Raw genomic sequence first — 7,031 nt, 5'->3', positions numbered from 1 at the left:
TCCAATTTTTTTATTCAAAATTGTATTTCCTTTCGTTTCTCGTCGAGGCCGTTCGCGTCATTGTCGTATGCATGTGCATGTTGCGTAGAATTAAGACATCACGTTGTAGAGAATCATCCGTCTGTCACGGAGAGACGATTGCTTCTTTAGTTTGTCACAGATGAGGCATTCGACGGAACGGCTACTAGGTACACGCTTCTCTGCTCCCACGACGACAACATCGATGATTTGCGACTCTATCTACCCAGTACAGCACCAGTAATCATGCGCTCTCTCAAAGCTTATTTCATGCCTTTCAGATTTTGTATGTGCTCGAAGGCTCTCATGGTTAACGGACGGAGCCGACGGGTTGACTTCTCATGTCCTTCACGTCAACCTTCACATGAGAGTGGTTCATAACCGCCAGGAAATCGAAGACGCGATAAATGCTGCATCGCAGAGTCCTCGCAACGGGTAGAAAACTATGCGAGAGAAGAGTCTGGTTTCACCTCCAATGACATTCAATCCGTCGAAAACAGGCGACTGATTCTGTTTGCTTCATCTGTGACCGCGTCTAAACCGTCTAACTAACTAACTAACGCGTCTAAAACCGAAGAGGATAAGGTGCACGACTCTCGCAAACGTCCAACTTCCGCCGAGTCACGAAAACGAGTGTTTCAAGTGTAGCTTGCTGGCACACTTGGACCCGTTGAGAAGCAACCCAAACGATCATGTCAGATATTACAAATATACATGAGTCCTTCGAATCCGGAGACGCGCGTAACGTACTGGCCACCCTGCATTCCAGACAGTTACGAAGACATTACGCTGTGGGAGAGAAAAGACAAAATCTCCGTGTATATCTACGTGCTGTCTATCACCTACGTCGGCATCCAGATACATGATGCGTAGAGAAAAGTAATCGGAAAGCGCCTATTGGGGTGCTGGAAACACGATGCTCTCTACTGCCTAATACGCGTGTTCCGACTATTTTTCTGGACGCGTCAAGTATCTCGGCACTGAACAAACAATGCGTCCCACAACCCTCTTATGCGTTCGAATTTTTCATATACAATGAGCAAACGATCCAGACAATTTTATTATATTTTATTCTCCAACGTAGTTTGACCATATTGACACAGCACTTGAATCATTAGTTGGCGGTTCACGAATATGTAAGTAAGGATATGGAGTAAGAATACTTCCAGAAAAGGATGGGTTCGTCTGCTTCATTCTCTGCGACTACTTCGGATTGTAGGAGAAATGAAGAAAAATCAATACTGCTTCACCTGCTTCACCTTCAGCAATGGGGTAGAGTATCGCCCCCAGCGATGAAACTCCCCATCATCCTGAAATAAAGTTGTTTAGTTCAATACTGAACACGGACCACTTGTACTCAATCGTCAAATGCCCTATCTTTGCACCAGGGCAACGGATTGAAAAGTACCAACAATTATTATTCATTATTATTTATTGATACTACTTGGCTTCCTTCTGAGTGCCCAAGTAGGAGTGATGGTAAATCGATAACAAGAAAATAAAAAGTACAAACATGAAACAATGCAGATAATTATTGGAACATAGCAGGGGACGCAGTAGATACAAATGGCAAATGATGAGAATGCAGTAATTATATATACAGTGATGATGAAGGGTAAAATGCACACGTGTAGCAAGCAAGATAATAATTATATATACAATGACATAATGATTTTATAATGATGCTAGGTGGTCCTGATCCCTTGCAACAAATACATCGAAGGTTTTAGCCGACACGACATTGTCCAGTAGTCTATTCCAGCCCAAGATGGGTCCACCAGGAAAAAGACCTCGTTTGGACGAAAGCGGAGACAGTGGCATACAAGAAGGAGGTAATACTTCTCAAGAAGAAAACATTGTAGCAGTCCAAGTTCAACGACCACAAGCTGGATCTTCCTTGCCAGGAGGAACTGGAGCTGATGTTATGGCTACAATTATTCGTGATCCGGGTGTTTCAGAGGCACATGGAGTATATAGAAAAACATTTCAAGTGTACGCTGCTGGATTACAATTTGGACTTAAAAGTTTCGACAATTGGGACGCTTATTGGAGTACCTCAAAGTTCGAAATGCTTACTACTCCTCTTGCCGATATAAGTGCAAATAATTTACAATTATTTATGTCACCAACAGAATTTTCTAATCTCCCCATAAATACTCGGGCAAAGCGATGTACAATAAAAATAACACCTCTCGGATATAGATTACCATTTGCGACGAATGAAGCAGTGTCATCGTTTGCTAACAGTCAAACTTTAGTGCAAATAGGATATGGTGTAGTATTCAAATAAAATCATGAATTATATTTCTAGTAGCGTCACAGTAGATACAGCAGATTTAACGTCTGTTACATCACTTACTACAGGAGTTCCACCGGCCGATATATTATACGGAAACGATAATTCGATTGGCTGTAGTATTGGTACTACCTGGTTGGTACCTAGGCACTGGAATAGATATACAATTATTCCTAGGTATAAAACTATCAAGGGTACTCCTAATTTACTACGACATTATTAAGTTCGTAATGTGAATGATTGCAAAGGAATTATACCGTAAGTGTGGAATTTTAAAAGTTCCGTATCTATCCCAGAGATCACAAACTAGTCAACCTATACTGGAAGGTTTTACTAATGCTCTTTGTACTGAAGTCGCTTCCAATTATACTAATGATGCAGGAACAACTTCTCCAATGTCAATCAGTACTAAAATATCAGCTAGTGCGAGTAAGCCATACTATAGTGATCACGTTCAATATAATAATATAATAGAAAAGAATGCTTATATGCAAAGAAATGTTGGAGTGTCAAATAATCCAGATGCACCTCCGACTTGTACTTTTGGTGTATTACCTGTGCAAAGTAATGCAGCTCTTGCTCCTAAAGCTACATTTGCTAATGTAGTAGTTCAGTGGCAAATAGAAACTTTCTTAGAAACAGAACATAATATTAATAGTGTTCACCCAAATGTAAATATGCCTATCATTCAAGGCTGGGATCCACAATATGCTTCTGTTAGTCTCGGTGCGACAGATTTGAATAGTGATTTGAATCATTGTTATATTGGGCTGGAAGAAGAAAAACAATGACAAGTCCCAGTTCAATGCCTGCATTACTAAAAAAGCAAATTGGTTAGATAAACCGAGGATTACTACTGCATAAGAAAGACATGCTCACCTTTTTGTCCTTGTATATATATGGTTTCGAATAAATACATTCATACCCCACCTATGAGTGTTTATTCTTTATTGAACACACACAAAGTTTATTAAAGAAGATCGTACTTCTCAAAAATAGCAAGAAGAGCTTTCGGTGTTGTATATCCCTTGGTATATTTAAGGAATGGTGCACTACGCCATTGTTCCTTATACATCCGACTAAGCCAAACAGCAGTATTAGGGAAAATGAAAACGTTACCCGTAAAGATTAAAGGCGTACGTGAAATGACAGAATGGCCTTGGTACTTAACGTTAGCTGGGCAAGTGTCTCCTCCCGACAACATTTTAACGGTATCGTACGCGGAGGGCATGATACTTGGTTCGCTCCAGATTAGTATGCGTCTAGCAATACAATCGTTCAATGGGAAATGCTCTCCGCGCACCATATTAGCTACGTGTCCGACTTTAAGCATGAGTCCCGCTACACAATCAAAGAAAATAGTTTTTTCCTGAGTTAGGCTCCCCTGTGACGTACATAGTATTTCTCTTGGGTTCCTTCTTCTCTAAGATATTGTACAGTCGCATAATAAATTCTCGAACTCTGTCATTCTCGTGGTACTCATGCAGCAAAAGTTATTCGAGTACATTAATTGAATCGTTAAGATCCATGTAATGATTAGGCTCTCTAGCATTCGTTACGGCACTCTAAAATCCATTGCTTGATTTCTGAATGGATAGGTGCTGGGATTTTCTGTGTACTTCATTTACAGCGCGCTTACAGTCATTATCACTTTTGTCAAAGTAAGCTAAAGCGTCGTTGTTAAGCCGGAGATGATGAATATTCTGAGCCACAAGGCCAAGGCGATCAAATATGGGGAAAATCTGATGTTGAAGTCGGTCCTACTTTCTTTCGAGAAGACGTTGAAGGTGCTGTTGAACAAGTATGGACGTTGGGACGTAGATGTAACAGATTCGTCGACAGTTCAAACCGATGGCTTGGAGATGTGGTTCCTCAAGTCAGAAGCACAGAACTTTTTGAAATTATTGAAGGTGTCAGAGAATGGAGTTCAACGTACGGACAGCGAAGAGCGTGTTGTCTGTCACCCAGAGTCCTCCGACCAAGAAGAAGGACATCTCCATGTCTACTATTCCTGTGCGTTCAGAAACTCCACCTGCAAGTGCAGGTTCATCAGACTTTTGCCAGGATTCAAACAGCGAACTCGACGAACAACTATTTTCGTTAATACCACCTACGAAACCCTCTACTGGTATATCACTTCATAAATATTACTGCACTGAACCGAGACGTTTATTACTCTTGGAGATCCACCTCCAAGGTACTCCACCTCCACCTTGGTACTCAAGAGAGTACCAAGGGACCATATTTGGATTTGAAAGTATACCGAGATATCAAAGACATCGTAAAGATGAAGTCGATGGACCACTGGAAGTGTGCGAGCTTTCGAGGGAAGTTGAGTCTATTTCACAAGACCGAAGGAAAGAAGTTTCAGAAAGCGAGAAGACTGCTGAAAGAGCTATAGAGTTACATTAATTGAATCGTTAAGATCCATGTAATGATTAGGCTCTCTAGCATAGAAGACTGGTTCGTTACGGCACTCTAAAATCCATTGGTTGATTTCTGGAATGGATAGGTGCTGGGATTTTCTCTGTACTTCATTTACAGCGCGTTTATAGTCATTATCACTTGTGTCAAAGTAAGCTAAAGCGTCGTTGTTAAGCCACTCTCTAAGTTCGCATGAACTAAAAAAAGGGAACACAGAGAAAGTTCTTTATCGCACTTACTAGGTCTCTATGTAGAATCCAGCTCTTTTTGTGTCGAATTTGAGATAGCTCGACTTGCGCACTTCTTTTTCGTTGTTGGCGAGTTTTAGAAGTTCTGTCTGTAGCTCTTTCATCAGACTTCTCGCTTTCTGAAACTTCTTTCCTTCGGTCTTGTGAAATAGACTCGTCTTCGCTCGAAAGCTCGCACACTTCCAGTTTTCTATGGACTTCATCTTTACGATGTCTCTGATATATCGGTACTCTCTTTGGTGGATATCCAAGAGTAATAAACGTCTCGGTCCAGTGCAGTAATATTGTATGAAGTGATACCAGTAGAGGGCTTTGTAGATGGTATTAACGAAAATAGTTCTTGGTCGAGTTCGCTGTTTGAATCCTGGGAAAAGTCTGATAAAGCCGCACTTGCAGGTGGAGTTTCTAAACGCACAGGAATGGTAGACATGGAGATGTCCTTCTTCTTGGTCGGAGGATTCTGGGTGATAGACAACACTAATGGCTCTTCGCTGTCCGTACCTTGAACTTCCTTCAATAATTTCAAAGAGTTGTGTGCTTCTGACTTGAGGAGCCACATCTCCAAGCCATCGGTTTGAACTATCGACGAAACTGTTACATCTACATCCCAACGTTTGGGCGAGTCTCCACACTTGTTCAACGGCACCTTCAACGTCTTCTCGAAAGAAAGTAGGATCGACTTCAACGTCCGACTTTCCCCATATTTCATCTCCTTGGCCTTGTGGCTCAGAATATCCATGCATCATCTCCGTCACCTCCCCCGTCATCCCTAGGACTTCAACACCAACTCCAACTTCAACACCAACAGGACTCCAACATCACCGTCAGAACTCTCTTTGTATTGACGTAGAGGCCCTTGGTATTGTGAATTAGATGCCATATGGGCTGAAGGACTCTCTGCCACTGATTCACCTCCATGTCAGTGCATGTATTCGCTCGAGCGGAAGTAGATAGGTAAGCAGCAGCGGCGCAGAAGCGGAAGTTAGGGCATCCGTTCTTTTAGCGGAAGCTATTTATCTCGGCTGAGCATTCGCGTTGTGCACTCGGTTCATTGTCGTAGTTATCTTGCTGCCTTTGCTCGAAGGAGGAGGTGGAAGGGGGATCTGCCGAAGGCAGCGACAACCTCCCAGTGGAGAGAGACTGGGAAGGGAATATAATATAATAGAAACATAGAATAAATGTTCCTCTTTGCACTCACTTCGAAACAGTCGACAATCTGGACGACCCTGATCCACCAACATCTTTGGATATGAAAGAACTGATGTTCTGAGGCTGGAACAACATAGAAGGGACAAATACATACAAGGCCTCAAAAGTAAGGGCGGAGATATCGAAGTTACCGTTGCTCTCTTGGCGATCACTTTCTGTTTCCGAAACTTCTTTTCTGTTTTGTTTTGCGAAATTGGTAAACAAAACGCTGTAATATTCTTGGTTCCCCTAATCTTGAAATTAAAAGCGCTAAAACCGGACGAAGACACCCACAAATAGCGCCTGTTCTCTGTCTCTGTCTGCTGCTCTCTCTTCCTCTGGTTTGAACGCTCCATTTCGTGGCGATCCATTTCATGCTGTCCTACTAACAGGCCCAAAGCGTCCCCTATAATCTATCCATTCAACCACTCAGATACGTGAAGACAGTTGTTGTTTATTTTCCTCAGTGGTGTCTGGCAATCCTTGTTCGTATCCGGAAACTGAAGCCCGGATAAATAAAGCAAATTACATGGAATGAAATCGGCTGCTATGTCTTTTTGTCCGGATAGCACGGGGTACATAAAGTGAAGACCGGAAAAACTGCGCTCTACTGTATTTTCCCTCTGCTAAGTTGGAACAAGAGAGGAAAAGAAGGATGCGAGAGAAGAAAAGAAAATTCAGACTGTCGTGTTTTGTAGTCGCACAGCCATCTTTTTTCTACGTAGAATCTACGTTGCACGCTATCGCAGCTTCTACGACGGTGTTGTAGATTTGCAGTGTTATGTCAACGTTGATTCTACATTTCGTGGTTGTCTGGGTATCTATATTTTTTAAGTTCCGTGTTTGGCCACGTGTAG

General features: G+C 42.1%; 1 long non-coding RNA gene across 1 annotated transcript; it reads right to left on the bottom strand.

Annotated features, from left to right (window-relative positions):
* Positions 1–1,069: 1,069 nt before the first annotated feature.
* Positions 1,070–5,871, bottom strand: LOC135369198 (uncharacterized). The gene is made up of 2 exons (XR_010414968.1): positions 4,978–5,871; positions 1,070–4,346 (listed from the first exon to the last, which is right to left on the bottom strand). It is a non-coding gene; the product is annotated as an uncharacterized LOC135369198 (long non-coding RNA).
* Positions 5,872–7,031: the final 1,160 nt, after the last annotated feature.

This window comes from Ornithodoros turicata, chromosome 9 (assembly GCF_037126465.1).
Source record: "Ornithodoros turicata isolate Travis chromosome 9, ASM3712646v1, whole genome shotgun sequence".
NCBI lineage: Eukaryota > Metazoa > Arthropoda > Arachnida > Ixodida > Argasidae > Ornithodoros > Ornithodoros turicata.
Note: the sequence above shows the minus strand (reverse complement) of the source record. Positions and strands in the feature narration are given on the sequence as shown.